Source organism: Orycteropus afer, unplaced genomic scaffold (genome assembly GCF_000298275.1).
Source record: "Orycteropus afer afer isolate SDZICR_OR568_19922 unplaced genomic scaffold, OryAfe1.0 scaffold00111, whole genome shotgun sequence".
Taxonomy (NCBI): Eukaryota; Metazoa; Chordata; class Mammalia; order Tubulidentata; family Orycteropodidae; genus Orycteropus; species Orycteropus afer.
This window is the reverse complement of record NW_006921698.1, coordinates 1,765,318-1,785,657: the sequence shown is the minus strand read 5'-3', so window position 1 is coordinate 1,785,657 and position 20,340 is coordinate 1,765,318.

The window sequence follows — 20,340 nt, the reverse complement described above, 5'->3', positions numbered from 1 at the left end:
CTTTTGAGTTGTGGTGCTGGTGAAGAATGCTGAAGGTACCATAGGCTGCCAAAAGAACTAATAGATCTGTCCTGGAGGAAGTGCAGCTGAGATTTCCTTGGAAGCAAGGATGGCCGGACTTCGTCTCACCTACTTTGGTCATGTTGTCAGAGGGGGCCATTCCCTGGAGAATAATGTCATGCTTGGTAAGGTGGAGGGTCAGCAAAAGAGGGGAAGGCATTCGACGAGATGAATTGACATGGTGGCTTCAACAATGGGCTCAAGTATAGCAAGGATCATGGAGCTGGTGTGGGATTGGGTGGTGTTTCGTTCTGCTGTGCATGGGGTCACTATGAGTCAGAAGTGATTCGACGGCACCTAACAACAACATCAACAAAGAATCTCATCCAGCATTGTTGTTGTTGTTATTTGCCATAGAGTCAGCTCAACTCATAGTGACCCCTCCTTGGGTTTCCAAGGCAGTATCACTACAGAAGTAGATCGCCCAACCTTCCATCCAACATAGATAAACAATATGTTTGTGTCCTTATTTTATTTTTCTTATGAGTTGCTTTATTATAATTGAGATCATTCACTGATTTTTAAAAACAAAATTAACCCAGGAACTTCCATTTGTCATACAAGAAAGATGCTACAAAAAGGAAAATTTTCTGTCCCCAGACAGTATTCTAGTCTTTCTTAATTAAAACAATAAAGCATGCAGAAAAGGATCACTCCATATTTACAATTAAAATACTTTTGTTTTGTAGATTAGAGAGAAAATGTTTTCTAATCCTCAAGGTAAAGTATCTCCCCACCCCACTTTTTCTTTTTTTTTTTTCATTTTAAAGATCATGAATGTCCTCAAATATCATGAAAGTTTCCATATAATCTGTAAAATAAATGGTGAGAATGAGAAACACTTTTTAAGACTAGAAAAGAGGTTAAGAGAAGCAAGGTTTGGTCCACTTAGAAATTAACCAAAAATGAACTCAAAGGCATACACTTGCTAGCTGATTTTGTGGACAACTCTTTAAATCTCTAATACCCCAAATGTAGATTTTATAGTGCTGAACTTTCTGTCTGTTTCCACCAGCTAGGTTGCTTTCTCATATGTTCTGTAAAAAAGTAGACTACCTGGAAGGCAGAGAGTTCTGGTAGCCTAGTGCCTAAGGCATTTGGGTGCTAACCAGAAGTCTGGCAGTTCAAATCCATCAGCTACTCCTTGAAAGGAAGGTTGGGCAATCTACTTCCGTAGTGATATTGCCTCAGAAACGCAAGGAAGGGTCACTATGAGTCAGATCCAACTCCATGGCAGTGGTTGTGTTTTTGCATTTACCTGGAAGGCAATTCTCATCTCTGGAATATATATCCATACTGCAGGCCCATAGGCTTTGTTGATCATAAAAACACTTTAAACTTTTATGTTTAGTTAGAATACATGGCACTTCTATCATTTTAAATCCAGTGCTCAGCACCAAAACAGCATCATGCCAAATCTAAACATCTTCTCTCATGATGAACATCATTCAGGTTGCAGGAAAATATTTCTCATATCTTGTCCTTTGTTTGGAGAACAAAGGTAATCTACCTATTTTGCAGTGAATTACTTAAGATGGCCCTTCTAGCCATAGGTTTTGTGACTCTCACATGATTGGGTGGGATCATGCAAACAAAGTGTATGGGACTTGTGAGAGTTTTGGGGTTTTGTGTCAATTTGGCTATGCCATGATTTCCCTTATTGTGTGATTATTCTCTATTTTGTGATTTGATGTCATTATCTTCCAATGTATATGTTGTAAAACCTGACTTCTATGTGCTAATGAGGCAGAATTACCCAATTCTAAAGTCATTTCTGACTCATAGTGACCTATAGGACAGAGTAGAACTGCCCCACAGGGTTTGCAAGGCTGTAATCTTTAAAAAGGAGACTGCCACATTTTTCTCCTGCAGTTCCTTGGGCTTTAGCTGCTGACTTTTTAGCACCACCAGACAGGATTTGGTTATGCTAATGAGGATTAAGTTATGTTTGTTATGTTAATGAGGCTGGATTAGGGTAGGATGCACGCAAGTCACCACCCTTATTCAAGTTACCACACTTGCTTGAGTCATACTTTTTATAAGAGATAAAAGGAGAGAGAAATAAGCAGAGGGAGAAGGACCAGATAACTACCAAGACAGTAGATCTAGCAGCAGAATGTGCCTTTTTGGCCCGGGATCCCTGTGCTGAGAACCTCCTAGACACAGCAGACAGAGAGAGAGCTGTAATACTGGAGACAGTAAGAGACCCTGAGAAGTAGTGACAGAGAAATGGCAGCAGAGGCAGCAGAACTAGCAGACTAGTATGAAATGGCATGGTGGGCTTCCTAGCACATTGAGCAAGAGAACTGAGTGTCATCAGGCAGGCAGGGCATACTGGCAGAGTAGGTGTTTCCAAGCACTTGGCACTGGTCCTAGAGTGAGAGAGCTGAGTGCTTTTGGGCTGAGAATTACTGGAATGGATCGTCCCTGCGCATTTTATAAGTAGAGTTAAAGACTTTTGTATCTCTTGCCTGAGTAGGGTAGAGGCCACAATGCTGACGCAAGAGACTTGAGAGGCTGAGGAGCCAATGGCTGGGAGGCTATCCTGAACCAAGAACTATAACCTAAGTCTTTCCTGATCCTGAATTATAACCTATAATTTCTCAAAAAACTCTGTAATTCTGAGTTTTGTTTGTGGGTTAGTGTGGTCATTGCAATGAATAATGGAATCCAGCTGAGAAGTAGAGTGTCATGGGAAGAATGGTTGGTGTTGGAATTGGTAGAAAGGTTGGAGAGAGGAGATATGTCTGATCTCTGCATCATAGGAATCAGCCTTGGGCTGTTGATCTTAATTCTCCTTCCCCCTTTGTGAAGCTGGAGGAGGTAAGAGGGCTCCACTATGCCATTTTATACTACCCTGTTGCTTAAGAGTATTTTTGAGAAACATTTTACAGGGTAATGAAACCTAAACACATGCCAGAAGTGATACAGAATGAAGACAGATTTAACAAAACTAGGGGCTTAGAAAAGAGAAAGGACAAATAAATGATTTTTGTTTTTAAAAAGTGATTTGGGTGAAAGTAGACAGAGCAAATTCATTTTCCATACAATAGTTCTTATTTCCTGCTAGTCTCTTAATTCTGCTGCCTCTGTTGCCATTTCTCTGTCACTGCTTCTCAGGGTCTTTTACTGTTTCCAGTATTACTTGAGTAAGGGAGATAGGCCCCACCCAGAAGCAGGAAAGGGAGGGGAAGGCTGGGGATGACAAAGTCCACAGGATCCAGGTAAGGGGAGGGAGACAAGCCCTACCCCAGAGGCAGGAAAGGGAGGGAACCCCAGAGAAAACAAAGCAGCAGGATCCAGGTAAGGGGAGGGCAGAGAGGTTTCGAAGAGCTAAGGAAGATGGACTTGTCTGCCAGTTTGTCATACTGTGGTGACTTGTGTGCATTGCTATGAGGCTTGAGGCTGTGCCACCCGTGTTTCAAACACCAGCAGGGTTGCACATGGTGCACAGGTTTCAATGCAGCTTACAGACTGAGACAGATTAGGAAGAAGGAAGAGGCCATCCACTTCTCAAAAAATTGGACAGGGAAAACCTTATGAAAGCAGAGAAGCACTCTCTGATATATTACTGTACAAGTTTATGAATAGCCCAGAAACATTGTCCAATACAGTGCAGGAAGATGAGCCCCTTACGTTGGAAGGCACTCAAAATATGACTGGGAAAGAGCTACCTCATTAGAGTAGAACCAACCTTAATGATATGGATAAAGTAAAGCTTTTGTGACCTCCATTTGCTGATGTGGCATGATTCAAACTGAGGAGAAACAGCTGCAAACATCCATTAATAATCAGAACATGGAATGTATGAAGTATGAATCTTGGAAAATTGGAAGTTGTCAAAAATGAAATGGAATGCATAAAGATGGATATCTTAGGAATTAGTGAGCTGAAATGGACCAGTTTGGGCCATTCTGAATCAGACAACCATATGGTCTACTATGCCAGGAATGACAATTTGAAGAGGAATGGCATGGCCTTAATCATCACAAATGATGTTTCAAGATCTATCCTGAAGTACAAGACTGTCAGTGATAAGATAATATCCGTATGCCTACAAGGAAGATCAGTTAATACTACAGTAATTCAAATTTATGCACCAACCACCAAAGACAAAGATGAGGAAATGGGAAATTTTTATCAATTCCTGCAGTCCAAAATTGACCAAGCACGCAATCAAGATGCCTTGATTATCACTGGTAGCTGGAATGCAAAAGTTGGAAATGAGGAAGAATCACCGATAGTTGGAAAATTTGGCCTTGGTGACAGAAATTATGCTGGGTATCGCATGATAGGGAGCTCTGGTAGCATAGTGGCTAAGACACTTGCCTGCTAACCAGACGGCTGGCGGTTCAAACCCACTAGCCACTCCTCGGAAGGAAGGTTGGGCAATCCTACTTCCATAGTGATACTGCCTTGGAAACCCAAGGAGGGGTCGCTATGAGTCGGGGCCGACTCGATGGCACATAACAACAACAACAACAACATCGCATGATAAAATTTTGTAAGGCTAATGACTTATTCATTGCAAATATCTTTTTTCAACAAAATAACAGCGGCTCTACATGTGGACTTTGATGGATGGAGTACATAGGAATCAGATAGACCACATCTGTGGCAAGAGGTGATGGAAAAGCTCAATATCTTCAGCCAAAACAAGGCCAAGAGCTGATTGTGGAACAGACCATCAACTGTTCATATACAAGTTTAAATGAAAGTTGAAGACAATTAAAACAAATATATGAGAGACAAAATATGACCTTGAATTTAGAGACTGTGTTAGACTGGGTTCTCTAGAGAAACAAAAATCAGCAAAGCTTACATATATATAAAGAGAGAGAGAAATTTATCTCAGGAAAATGGCTCACAAAAGTATAGAAGCCAGCAAGTCCAAAGTCCCTGGATCAAATGTCAGGCTGGAGGCCTTTTCCCACAGGGGGCCAAGAAGCTCAAGGCTGGCAGGCAGTATACCGGCTATTGACTCCAACGAATGACAAATCCAAGATCTCCAGGCTGAACAGTGGACTGCTCACTCACTAATGGTTGTAGGCAGCACAACAGATTCATGATCCACAGAAGAATGTATCTCTTCCCAGGATGTCCCTGGATATCCTGGAAGCAGGCCACACCCCTAGGGAAACTCCTCTTGGGCAGACTGGCCACTCAGAACACAGTCATCTGATCCCATCATGGGAACAACCACACAGAACTGGGGTCCAGCCAAGTTGACACACAGCTCCAACTATCACAGAGGCCATCTAAAGAATAGATTTGATGCATTGAACACCAGTGACTGAAAACCAGAACTGTGAGATGACATCAACAACATCATCTATGAAGAAAGCAAAAGGTCATTAAAAGGACAAGAAAGGAAGAAAAGACCAAAATGGATATCAGAAGAGACTCTGACACTTGCCCTTGAGTGGAGAGTAGCTAAAGCAAGTGGAAGAAATGACAAGATAAAAGAGCTGAACAGAAGATTTCAAAGAACAGCTCAGGAAGACAAAGTCAATTATTACAACGAAATGTGCAAACACCCAGAGTTAGAAAACCAAAAAGGAAGAACATGCTTGGCATTTCTCAAGCTGAAAGAACTGAAGAAAAAAATTTAAGCCTCAAATTGCAATATTAAGAGTCTATGGACAAAATATTGAATGATGTAGGAAACATCAAAAGAAGATAGAAGGAATACAGAGAGCCACTGTACTAAAAAAATTGGTCAATGCACATCTATTTCAGGAGGTGGCATATGATCAAGAACCAATGGTATTGAAGGAAGAAGTCAAAGCTGCCCTGAAGGAAGTGGTGAAAAACAAGGTTCCAGGAACTGATGTAATACCCATTGAGATGTTTCAACAAACAGATGCCCTGCTGGAGGCACTCACTCTGCTATGCCAAGAGATTTGGAAGACAGCTGTCCGGCCAACTGACTGGAAGAGATTCATATTTGTACCCATTCCAAAGAAAGGCAGTATCATTAATATCACATGCAAGTAAAATCTTACTGAAAATAATTAAAAAATGGTTGCTGCAGTATATTGGCAGAGAATTTCCACAAATGCAAGCTGGATTCAGAAGGGGAGGTGGAATGAGGGATATTATTGATGATGTCAGACGGATCTTGGCTCAAAGCACAGAACACCAGTAAGATGTTTACTTATGTTTTATTGAGTGTGCAAAAACATTCAATTGTGTGGATCATAACAAATTATGGATAACATTGAGAAGAATGGGAATTCCAGAACACTTAATTGTGCTAATGAGGAAACTGTACACAGACCAGGAGGCTGTCATTTGAACAGAACAAGGGGATACTGCATGGTTTAAAATCAAGAAGGGAGTGTGTCAGGGTTGCATCCTTCACCATACTTATTTAATCTCTACACTGAGCAAATAATCTGAGAAATTGGATTGTATGAAAAAGAACATAGCATCAAGATTGGAGGAAGACTAATTAACATCCTGTGATACTCAGATGACACAACTTTGTTTGCTGACAGTGAGCATGACTTGAAGCACTTACTGATGAAGACTGAAGACTATAGTCCACAATATAGATTACACCTCAATATAAAGAAAACAAAAATCCTCACAACTGGAACAATAAGCAGCATCACGATAAATGGAGAAAAGATTGATGCTGCCAAAGACTTCGTATTACTTGGTTCTATAATTAACACAAATGGAAGCAGCAGTCAAGACATCGGACGATGTATTGCATTGGGCAAATCTGCTGCAAAAGACCTCTTTCAAGTGCTGAAAAGCAAAGCTGTCTTCTTGAAGGCTAAGGTGCGCCTACCCCAAGCCATGGTATTTTCAATCACCTCTTATGCATGTGAGAGCTGTGTAATGAATAAGGAATACTGAGGGACAGTTTATGCTTTTGAGTTGTGGTTTTGGCGAAGAATACTGAGTACTATGGACTGCTAAAAGAACTAACAAAACTGTCTTGCAAGAAGTGCAGCCAGAGTGCTCCTTGAAAGCAAGAATGGCCAGACTTCGTTTCACTTACTTTGGCCATTTTGTCAGAAGGAAACATTCCCTGGAGAAGGATATCATATTTGGTAAAGTGGAGGGTCAACAAAAAGGGGAAGGCCCTTAATGAGATGCATTGACACAGTGGCTGCAACAATGGCCTCAGATATAGCAGAGATCATGACACTTGCAAAGGACCATGCCATGTTTCATTCTGTTGTGCATGGGGTTGCTATGAGTCGGAGGTGGTTTGCTGGCACCTAACAACAACAAATCTCTTTTCTGTTTATTCACTATAAGAATATTTTCCTTTTTATCATTGTGTAGTTTGTAAGAGCTGGTTTAAAATTCTTGTCTGAATAATTTACATAACTTAATCACTATAGTTTTTTTTCTGCTGATATTCTTCTCTCTTGAGAATTAATTACATTTTCCTGGTTATTTTAATGTAAATAATTTTCCATTGTTTCTGTGGCATTGTGAATATTATGTGTGGAAACTATGATTTATTATGTATTCCCCTGAGATGTGTTAGTATTTATATTTTTGGAAGCAATTAACTTGTTTTTTTATAAATTGTACATTCTGTTTTTTGGGTAGAAGCTCAAATCTCAGTTCTTTCATTTTTAGTTATGTTGCTTACAGGCTAAGCATGGTACATGGATCAATTAGAAATCTGAGCACAGTTTGTTTGTGGTTCCCCTGTCCATTTTGGATGCTAGTTGTTGCTATTGCTGTTAGGTGCCATTGAGTCATCTCCAACTCACAGTGACTCTATGTACAGCAGAACTTAACACTGCCCAGTACTGTGCCATCCTCACAATCCTTGATGTGCTTGAGCCCATTGTTGCAGCCACTGTGTCAATCCATCTCATTGAGGAGCTTCCACTTTTTTGTTAACCATCTACTTTACCAAGTGTGGTATCCCTCACCCGGGACTGGTCCCTTCTGACTTGACCAAAGTAGGTGAGATGAAGTCTGGTCACTCTTGCTTCTAATGAGCATCCTGGCTGCACTTCCAGGACAGATTTTTTTTGTTCTTCTGGCAGACCATGATATTTTCAGTATTCTTTGCCAATACCACAATTCAAAAGAGTCAGCTCTTCTTTGGTCTTCCTTATTCATTCAGCTTTCATAAGCATATGAGGTGATTGAAAATACCATGGTTTCAGTTAGGTGCACCTTACTCTTGAAAGTGACATCTTTCCCAAGATTTTAAAGAAGTCTTTTGCAGTAGATTTTCCCAGGCCAATATGATGTCTGATTTCTTGACTGCTACTTCTGTAAGTGTTGATTGTGGATGTAAGTAAAATGAAGTCCCTGACAACTTCAATCTTTTCTCCATTTATCATGATGTTGCTCATTGGTCCAGATCTGAGTATTTTTGTTTTCTTTAAGTTGAGATGTAATCCATACTGAAGAAGTTAGAGATCACCCAACTTTCTTCTTCTCACCGTGTTACTTTTCAGTAGCTTTCTTTAGCCCTCACACTATTCCTTTGTTCTTCTATTAGAATTTTAGCTAAAATCTGCTGCATCAGCTGCACTCTTCTTTCAGCCTAAAAACCACATAAATGAAATTTCACTTTTTCCTTTTCTTTTTTCCCAAGTGATGATTTTCCTACAGAATTGGTGTGCTTTAGATTGTTGTTGTTGTTACGTGCTATTGAGTCGGACTCGACTCATAGCGACCCCTTCTTGGGCTTCCGAGGTGGTATCACTATGGAAGTAGATTGCCCAAACTTCCTTCCAAGGAGTGGCTAGTGGGTTTGAACTGCCAGCCTTCTGGTTAGCAGTCAAGTGCCCTAGGCACTATGCTACCAGTGCTTTAGATTACTATTCAGTAATTCTATGTTATTTTTGTTTCTTCACTGTTTTATTTTATTGCTTTGTTCAGCGTTAAGGATTGTTATTTCTGGGAAGATAAATCCAAAAGGATCTTACTTATCCACACTAGGACCAGATATTAGAAATACAATTTTTTGGTTTTAAATTTTTAAACTACCTCAATATTTTTCAGAGTCACTCTTTCTCTTTGCAAAATTGTTCTTAAAGAGGTCAAACTCCATCTTTTCAATTTACAAATCTCTTATTATATTAAAAAGCAAATATGATTTGCAAGTCTCTACTGAAATTCTACTCAATATTCTCCCATTAGGTCAAAATTTTATTCTCCTTAATACTCACATTTATAATGGAGTGATATACTGCATTTCTATCTGACAGCAATGATAAAATTAATAACTAAGTTAAAGATTGATAGGATAAAAGACTTTGGTAAAATGAGAATAAGGGGATTTAGAACAGAAATGCTTAGTTTGTGTCTCTCCCTGGCCTCTTATTGAACATAAATCAAATTATCTCTGTAACTGACCCTTCTCAGGCATGCAGTCTGGTAAGTGACCTGGCTTAGTTTCCATTATTCTGAAGTAATTCAAGAGACTCAGTAAATGTATGATTTCCATTCAAGATGGCATCAAATTGGACTAAATTTGAGGTATATCACTTAGAAAAATGAATGAAATTTTGTCTTGAGGACTTAAGTTTTAATCTAGAGAGAGTATTTTGTCTGGGGGTTTTTCTTTCTGGGTGCTGTCATGAGGTGACTGTAAGCCTTAGCTTCAAGAAAAACTTCTTGTGTCTATCTTACAATCTGGGCTTTAAGTAGCTACTCTGCATAATTTTGATATAAATTGATTCATCTGAAAAGTGTACTGAAAAGAAAAAGACTGTGTCATTTGTTTTGACTGGTATAATGAGGTATCAAAAGGATAAAAATTATTCCAAATTTATTTTTCTGAAAGATTCCTTAAAGCACACAGAAGATAAGGTTATGAAAATGGAATATTTTTCTACCTCTGGATGAAATTAATTATAATATCTCTTCAGAAGTTTCATTCTGATTGCTTTAATTATAAATAAGTGCATATATAAATTTAATAGTCCCAATATTCCCAGGAATAAATTACAATGAATTTGTTCTGACAAAGATTTTTATGTTTTGTGTTATGTGAACCTTAATAGCAGTTTCTTAAAAAGTAAAATCTTTCTAAATAACTTTGGCTAGTTATTATATGAAATGTGCTTTATTAAGGACAAAAATAGCAATTTTGTCCTAAAAACAAATTAGTTCAAATTACAGTGTCTTTTGTTTTTCAATACACATGAACACAACCTAAACACATGTAAATGAACTATGAAACAGAAAGGTTAAGAGCAGAATCTAGCCTTCATGGACCCATCTTCAGGCATGTGGATTGCTCATGCAGCATCAGGAGAGCTTTGGAAGAAAAGACCCATTCCAACCAGGTCAAGATTTTTAAAACAAAATTATAATTACAAAGAAAAAAAAATCCAACACCTTTTCAGTTTTCTCTGTGTAATAGAACTAAGTTACTTTTCTTGAAAGTTATTATTTTAGTTAGAAGTTGAACCTATTGAGAAGAAACAATTTCAGAGGAATACAATTATGTACATACTTTTCTTCTTCTTAAGGAAAAGGGTAAGTTTTGTTTCCAAAAGCAATGTTTGTTTTATTGTATTTATATATTTATTTTTGTCTCCAAATGCCTTCACACTTTAAACTTTGAGGATGTAAGAGTTCATGAGTACATTGACAGGTTAATGTGCATTAACCATGTCAGAAATTAAAAAGAAGAGATATTTAATAAAAATGCTCATTTGTCAAATCATTTGGAGATAGCAACAGCAAATGCACTGCCTGTCAATAATTTCTTGATTACATTTTGAAATTAGTTTTGACCTCAAAGGCTCTCTGAGGTCAGACCTAAAACAAAGTTTTTATTTATTCCAGAATATAAGAAAATACCAAAGGACAAAACTTAGAAAAATTTTATTTGCCATGGTTTATAATACCTGAGTCTAAAAAGCTATAAAACACATTAATATTTTAACAAAGTTTGCTCAATTTTTATAGTCTTCTTTATGATTTATTATCTTCACTTTTAATATGACAAATTATTTATTTGTTTTTTTCTTCTGTGTAATCTTCCTAGGAGGCAAACATTCTGTGTCTTTAGGTTTATGCCAATTTTTATGCACTTGACTAAGAAACCAAGACTCCTGGCTTTTGAAAAGCTGAGAATTTTACTTTTAAACATGCTTGTTTTTACTTTGGTTGAATATGTAGGTATCTATCTTGGTGACCTATAATAATTCCTGAAAAATTTGAAGCTTTTTGAAAAGCCACAGAAGACTTTTTGCCACCTTGCAAGGGGGGGAAGAAAAAAATGAGGCTTAGTTTATTACATTAATTGCATGAAACATATGGCCAAATCAGGAGAAGTGCCAAATTTTCTCTGGGTTAAAATTTTATATGTCAGCATCTTCTCTTATATTTTGCCTAATATTAAAAAGACAGGAAAGGAAGAAAAAAACAAAATAGATGTAAGAAGAGAATCTGAAACTTGCTCTTGAAAGGTGAGTAGCTAAAGCAAACAGAAGAAATGACAAGATAAAAGAGCTGAGCAAAAGATTTCAAAGAGCAGCTCAAGAAGACAAAGTCAGTTATTATGATGAAATGTGCAAAGACCTGGAGTTAGAAAATCAACACACCTGGCATTTCTCAATCTGAAAGAAATGAAGAAAAAAATTCAAGCATCAAGTTGCAATGTTGAAAGATTCTATGGGCAAAATATTGAAGGATGCAGAAAACATCAAAAGAAGATAAGGAATACACAGAATCACTGTACCAAAAAAAAAAAAACTGGTTGATGTTCATCCATTTCAGGAGGTGGCATATGATCAAGAACCAATTGCACTGAAGGAAGAAGTTGAAACTGCACTGAAGGAATTGGCAAAGAACAAGGCTCCAGGAATTGACAGAATACCTACTGAGATGTTTCAGCAAACAGATGGTGCACTGGAGGCTCTCAATTGTATATGTCAAGAGATTTGGAAGACACCTACCTGGCCAACTGATGGAAGACATCTGTATTTGTACCTATTCCAAAGAAAGGTGATTCCACAGAATGTGGAATTTATTGAACAATATCACTGATATCACATGCAGGTAAAGTCTTGCTGAAGATAATTCAAAAATGGTTGCGACAGTATATTGACAGAGAACTTCCAGAAATGCAAGCTGGATTCAGAAGAGGACATAGAACAAGTGATATCACTTTTGATGTCAGATGATCTTGAATGCAAAGATACCAGAAAGATGTTTACTTGTGTTTTATTGACTATGCAAAAGCTTTCAATTCTGTAGATCGTAACAAACTATGGCTAACGTTGAGAAGAATGGGAATTCCAGAACACTTGATTGTGCTCATCAGGAACATGTACATAGAACAAGAGGCTGTCATTCAAACAGAACAACCGGATACTGCATGGTTTAAAATCAAGAAGGAAGTGCTTCAGTGTTGTATCCTTTCACCATAGTTATTCAACTTGTATGCTGAAAAAATAATCTGAGAAACTATATACTGAACAAGTAGTCTGAGAAGCTGTACTATATGAAGAGAAATGTGTATCAGGATTGGTGGAAGACTCGTTAACAACCTGAGATACACAGATGACACAAATTTGCTTGCTGAAAGTGAGGATGACTTGAAGGGCTTACTGTCTGACTTCGGTCTGAAGTATGGATTACATCTCCACATAAAGAAAACAAAAATCCTCACAATTGGACCGACCAGTAAGCAGCATCACAACAAATGGAGAAAAGATTGAAGTTGTTAAAGATTTCATATTACTTGGTTCTACAGTTAACACCAATGGAAGCAGCAGTAAAGACATCAGACAACGTATTGCACTGGGCACACCTGCTGCAAAAGATCTCTTTAAAGTGCTGAAGAGCAACAATGTCTCCTTGAAGACTAAGGTGCGCCTAAACCAAGCCATGCTATTTCCAACCGAAGAAGAGTTGACGCTTTTGAGTTGTGGTGTTGGTGAAGAAAGTACCACGGACTGCCAAAAGAACAAACAAACCTGTCCTGGAAAAAGTGCAGCCAGAATGCTCCTTGGAAGTGAGAATGGCCAGACTTCATGTACTTTGGTCATGTTGTCAGAGGGGTCATTCTCTGGAGAAGGATATCATGCTTGGTAAAGTGGAGGGTCAGCAAAGAAGGGGAAGGCCCTCAAGGAGATGGGCTGACACTGGCTGCAACAATGAGCTCAGACGTAGCAAGGATTGTGAGGCTGGCACAGGACTGATCTGTTGTACATAGGGTCACAATGAGTTGGAGCTCACTCAATGGCATCTAAAATAACAGCAATATGAGACAACAAGAGCATACTACTATCTGTCATTTTTTTTTTTTTTTCTAATTGTTTACATGGTTGCAACTTCATTCTTAAATTTCAATCCAGTAGCATTGAGGTCGGGAGCTCTGGTAGCATAGTGCCTAAGGCACTTGACTGCTAACCAGAAGGCTGGCGGTTCAAACCTACCAGCCACTCCTCCAAAGGAAGATGGGGCAATCTACTTCCATAGTGATACTGCCTCAGACACCCAAGGAGGGGTCGCTATGAGTCAGGTCCGACTCCATGGCACGTAACAACAATAACAACAAGCACTGAAGTCAAGAAGCTTACACGGAGGGTTTACTCCACTTACTTCTAAGAGTTTCATTATTCTCATTAATTTCCAGATGTTAGAAAGTTGATAACACTGTTAAATTCTTGGTATATCCTAAGTATATGCTTTATAGTCATGTTATTATGTGTTACATGTGAAGTTTTTTCTCACTAAGGATTGTGATTATCCATTTTTAAAAATTATAAAACAAGATCAGTCATTATGTTTAGATATTTAGTCTGAAGTTTCATTTTGGGTTGACTTTTATTTTGCTTTGCATTATTTTTTAAACAAATTCTCATCAAATCTTTCACTTGTATGAATTATTTTCTGTAATAAATTAATCATGGCTGTTTTTAAGTCTTTCGCCTGCAAATAATTCTTACTTTGATCTCCTGAAGGTGCCTGCAATAAACTTCTGTTCTGAGTCTTTTTTTTTTTTACCAAAAGTGACCCATATAAAGGATATTTGGACATGAGCTTCTAAACAGCATTGCTCATACCACTAGAATGAGTCTAGATTTCCAGAATTCTTATGGAGAAGTTGATGGGCTCACAGTTGCTGAACCAAGATAAATGGAACATAAATTAATAACAGGACTGAGTGGACTAAAGAATTATCATGGGTTTTATATGAGGGAACATTACTGATGCTTTAATGTTTTGTTTTCTTGTCATAAGAAATCATTTTCTCTTTTTTCCTAAACTATCTATAACTTATAGTAATTTAATAGACTATGTTTAGGAAACAAATATGAAACATCATTTCTCTCTTCTTTACCCCTCTGGAATTAGAAAACTACTAATGAGTGTTCTCATTTTTATAGCATTAGAGTTATTTGCATAAGTTAAGTAAGAGTCTTTCCTCCTGTTAACAGCACATAATTGGAAATCTGTTATATAACCAGGATTTGACTGAAACAGCATATTTGAGAATGAAGCTCAGAGAATCAGCTATGACCAGAATGTCCACCAAGGCAGTATGTATGATAAATTATCATTCTTGCTGCACCTATGTAAATAATAATGAAAAGCTATATTTAAAATCAAGAAAAAATTAGCTCTGGATTGTTTTTTGGTTGAAAAGAGGATGACTGCAGAGAGAATTTTAATGTTTCAATAGGAAATTATGGCAAGCCCTTGTGGGCAAATACTGGTTCATTGCTTTTTAGAAAACATAGACAACTAATGAGTTTCTTTTCTACTTGCAGATTAGAATTATTCTTGTTACCTGGTTTGTATTGTTTCCTACCTACTCAGTTAACCAAAAGATTTGAAAATATGTGAGAGATAAGGCTAAAAGTCATCAAACAATTGACCAAATTGTTATCAATTCTAAGCCCATTGACCAACACAGCATTAATTGGCTGTTTTATAGCAATTATACCCTTAGTTAAGGAAAATGGTTTACTCTATGTAAATCTTTCTCTCTCCATCATCTATCTATATTTATTTATGACTACAAATGATAGTAGACAAGGTGGCTCTGTTAATCTACATAATGCTATACTCTCTCTTCTGAAGTAGTACTCACTGCTGTCATGTCATTTCTGATTCATAGAGATCTTTTCTTGGGTTTCTGAGGCTGTATCTCTACAGAAGTAGTTTGCCCAATCTTTCTTCCAAGGAGTGGCTGGTGGGTTTAAGCCACCAACCTTCTGGTTAGTACAGATAAAGATAATTATAGTATAAGATAGATCAGCTCTTGATTATTTATCTACTTCTCGAAGATGAGTTTGTACTTTGGTGAAAAGAAAATATGTTGTGGATACATTAATGGCACCTACAGGTTGCTGTGAGTTGGAATTGACTTGATGCGAGTGGGTTTTTATGACCTTGACTGAGAAATCAAGCTTTGTGGATTTCAAAAAAGGCTAAAAACCTTTTCTTTTAAGTGGGTTTAAGTGGAAGCATATCAGGATGTAGTTTTAGAAGTTCGTGATCAGAGAGGCAATGCATACTGCAGATGCTCCTCTTGCAACTTCTTGTGATGTGTCTTCATACTTAAGAAATTTGGTTTTGTGGACCAAACAAGCCTTTCAGATCATTGACTTATGCATTCTCCTCATTTTGATCTTTTGTATTAAATTACTAAGCTGTATGGTATTGGGGTGGAGGGTGGGCCTTAAAAGTTTGCAAGTAGTTGTTTAAGGTATATCAAATGGTCTCATTTCAGCTACAGGAACCATGATGAAAAGAAGCTAAAGAAGCTATAAGAAGAATATGTTTCACAGGAAGCTACCCCATAATTCAGTACCTAGGTGACCAGAAGAAACCTAGATTAGTCGTCAAAGATTCTAATCAAAACATGATTGGAAGGGGGAGATGGGATTGTTGAAGAGGAAAGTTGTTAACAGAAATGTTACTCTGATTTTAAAGTTTTTTTAATCCATAAAAAATACTAACCATAAAATAAATATTAACCATAAAAAGTCTACCAGAAACTGCTTTACAGCAATGTAAATTAGTCTTATCTTGCTAGAAGAGGATAGTCATAAAATCTTTAGCTCCTAATTTTAATCTCAAAATCTCTTATGGTCACAGGTGGGTGGAGGACCAAATTATTAGCAGCAAGGCCAGAAGTAACCTGATATCAGTTGATCTCAGCAAAGGAAGAAGGCAGGTCAGTCAATCATGTAAAGATTCACCAATGGTTGACCATCTGTATTTCTTCCTCCTCTTTTCTTATTAGCCACATTTTACCTCACTTCTTTGAACCACTTGCTTTTTCTGGAATCAAAATAGCCTCCCTATACACATGTAGAATAACTGTTCAGAATAAATTTTCATTCAAATTTCAGTGAGTTTTGATTATTTTTAAAGAATAGTAACACATTTTAAAAGGTTTGCAATTGACAAACATTTTCTTCCAGATAAATCTTAAAGAATCTTAGGTACACCAGCGTCAATGTTGCATATTCCATTATTTTAGCACTTCCCCTTCTAGCATTAAAAAAGGAGGAATTAAAAAATAAAAAGTATGTAGTTTTTTAATGGTTATACAACTGGATCCATTCTCAGGTCAGATTTTACCATTTGAAAATGTGTTAGACCTTATCCAGTGAAGAGATTTTCTTTATCCAGTAAGACTTTCTCCTGTGAAAGTCTTAATCTTTCTTCACCTGCATTAAATAATATCACCCATTATACTGAGTTTCTACTGTCAGCATCTGTCTGTTCCTAGAACTGTGGCCTATACTTCTATACTGAACCTTTTAGAAGGTTGTATAAAGTCAGTAAATAATTTAAAAATCTGTTCTCCAATCCAGTAGATGACTATACATTTTCAACTTCATAGTCAATTTTTTTTTTTTTTTGTATGGAATCCTTTTGTTCTTCTAGCATGTCCACCTCTTCCTGCCAAATCAGAGTACAAAATTAATTGTGCTAATAATCCTTTCTATTTTAATATTAGCTTGTTAGCTCTTCACTGTATTTTTGAACCTCCAGCTTCAAAATACATCTCTAGGTTTAAAATGTTTAAAAATAAACCTGGAATGTTAAACTTTCAAATGTCCACAAGCATCTAGTTTACTATAGAATAATCCATGTACCTAATTACATACAGATCATTAGCTCATAAACATTTATGTCTTTACATCACCAGTTTCCTTTTGTTGTTGTTAGATGTCATCGAGTCATCTCTGACTCATAGCAACCCTATGTATAACAGAATGAAACACTGCCCAGTCCTGCATCAGCCTCCTGATCCCTACTATACCTGAGCCCATGACAGCAACCACTGTGTCAATCCATCTCATTGGGGATCTTCCCTTTCTTCATTGACCATCACTTTACCAAGCATGATATCCTTCTCCAGGGAATGGTTCCTTCTGACAACGTGGCCAAAGTAGGTGGGATGAAGTCTGGCCATTCTCGCTTCCAAGGAGCATTCTGGCTGCACTTAGGACAGATTTGTTAGTTCTTTAAGCACTCCATGGTACTCTCAGTATTCTTGGCCAACACCACAATTCAAAAGCATCAACTCTTCTTCAGTATTCCTTATTCATTGTTCAGCTCTCACATGCATAAGAGGTGATTGAAAATAACATGGCCTGGGTTAGGCGCATCTTAGTCTTCAAAGAGACATCTGTGCTCTTCAGCACTTGAAAGAGGTCTTTTGCAGCAGATTTGCACAATGCTACGTTATCTGATATCTTGACTGCTACTTCCATTGGTGTTGATTGTAGAAACAAGTAATATGAAATCTTCGACAACTTCAATCTTTTCTCCATTTATCATGATGCTGTTTATTGGCCCAGTGGTGAGGACTTTTGTTTTCTTTATACTGAAGTGCAATCCACACATATAGTCTTCAATCTTTATCAGTAAGTACCTCAAGTACTTACTTTCACCAAGACCAATTTCCTAGAGTCTACTAAATATCAGGGACAGATGTGAATTTAAATGGCTAAGCAACTGTCTTTGTTTCTGCTGTTTCAAGGTGGATATGCCATTTTTTTTTCTCTATGCACTTCATTAATTATTATATAAATAGACAAAACTTACTAAAATGATCTCTTATTTCATTTTTTTTCAAGTATATTCATTAGTAGACAGATGGGTATATTTAATAAGGAATGCATATTAAGTATGATATTTTTCTTTATTTAGTGAAATGAGCCCTATGTGCTTAAATTTATGAATTCTGTAAGAAAAAATGATGAAACAGGAGATAAAAAATTGAGATAAAAAAGTCTTTGTAGATCTATTTCATTCATAATAGACATGAAGAGTGCTTATAAAACAGCAAGACATTTTTAAATTTCCATTTTGATGAGTTTAGCAAACCACTCTCATTAATATAAAATGACAAGATTATAACTCACACTTAAGAAAATAATGAAACCAACATAACTACATAAATGTAGAAAAGAAATACTCTACTAGTCAAATATCAATCTGGATTTTTAAAAGTCTGAAGCATAGCACTACAAGGAGATAAGACTTCAAGGCAAAATACTCAAGGGTCCTACATCAAACAGTAATTAAAAACATAGGCTAACATGGGGGAAAAAAAGAAAAAAACTTTAGTTGACAACAAGTAAATTTAATTGCAGCACCATCCTTACATTACATCTTTTCTGTATTATCTTTGCTTCTTCACTGATTTATAGTACCTTCCTGGATAGTCAATTCCAATTTTTTTGGACTTCTCAGCTTAATGTATTTCACATTGCCTTTTTATTCATATTTTTGAGAGCATTTTGTTCTTTTGTGTTTGTTTTGTTTTTGTTTTTGCAATGGAAGTAGACTTTAAGAATCCCTGAGGGGAATGCCTATGAACATGGTTTCAAATAGATACAATGTATATGTGTTTGCCTTGTATTGTCTGTTTAAAATTCTAAGTAATCAAATTATAACCTTCATGCAACATTATATGCTGATTCAAGTTAATAAAGAGAACTGAGTAGGGTCAGGCTTCAAAATAAAGGTAGTGCAATTATTTCTCCACTCAGCAAACATTTATCCTTTGTGGAATTTTTAAAAAGAAGAAAAGCATTGGGAGACAGGGATAACAGTATTGATTCTGTGTTGGCATCCCATCACATTTAGGGAGTTTACCGTCCAGAAAAGATATAAGATCTTTCAATATTTCTTTCCAATAATCTAGAAAATATGTTTCATATTTTTCTTCCTCTGTCCTCATTTTCTTTTTATCACTGTAAATGCCTAAATTAATGCACAAAACCACAGTATACCCAAAGTGTTTCTCAGTCCACTCAGCCCACAGAGAATTTACATATGTTGCTAGATGACATCTTAAATGATAATGTAAAGTTACTAGTCACAGTGATAAAGCATTTTCAATGGTAATGCAAAATATATAATAATAATAATAATAATAATAATGCCTCACTGCCATCAAGTCAATTTGACTCCTAGTGACCACCCCTTGGGTTTCTGAGGTGGTATCTCCATGGAAGTACATTGCCCAGTCTTCCTTCTAAGCAGTGGCTGGTGGGTAATAATTTCATAAAATATTATATTAACTACAATTAATTCTGTGACTACAATCTTGTGTTTTGTATTTTTCTTGCTTTCTCTTTGCTTTTTTTCTTCTGTCTTATCTACATTAAACAAATTATTATAACCTTCCTTTCATTTGTCCTTAATTTATATGAAATTTCTATGTCTATTAATTTATTTGTACCATTAGCATATTCCCATACTTGCTTGGTTCAAAAAGTTTAAACTTAAACTTTACTTTCTTAAACAAAACAAGAACTTCAGAATGTTAAGACTCAGACCATTCTCCATTGAATGTAATATTGTTTAGAAACTTTGTCCCATCTTATTTCTTAGCATCTTAATTTTTTCTTCTTATTTTTTGTTTATGTAGAGTTGATGTTTCCTTCGCTATTGTTAGGTATTTAATAAATTTTTCTCCCATTCTTTAAATTTCAGTCATACTTTCTGCTTTCTATTTTTGTCTTCATGAAAGCCTTAATTCATGCTGCAGCAGTTCATTTTTCTAAATGTTAAGAACTCCATGAATAGCTATTTGTCCCCAAATCTAGAGGAGTCCACAGCTGTATATATGAACAAGAACCTACTCAGTCTTGATTGATGTGCCTAAAGGAATGATTTCCACAGAAGCATCCACAAGCCAATTTAATATTTCCCTTCTAGACTTCCATTATAATCCCATAACCAGAGCTCCATTGGTTTACTATGCTGATTGCTCTGCCTCACTATGATGCCCTAGGATTACAGGAAAATTGCATGCCACAAAGCAATCACATTCTATTTCCATTATTCTTT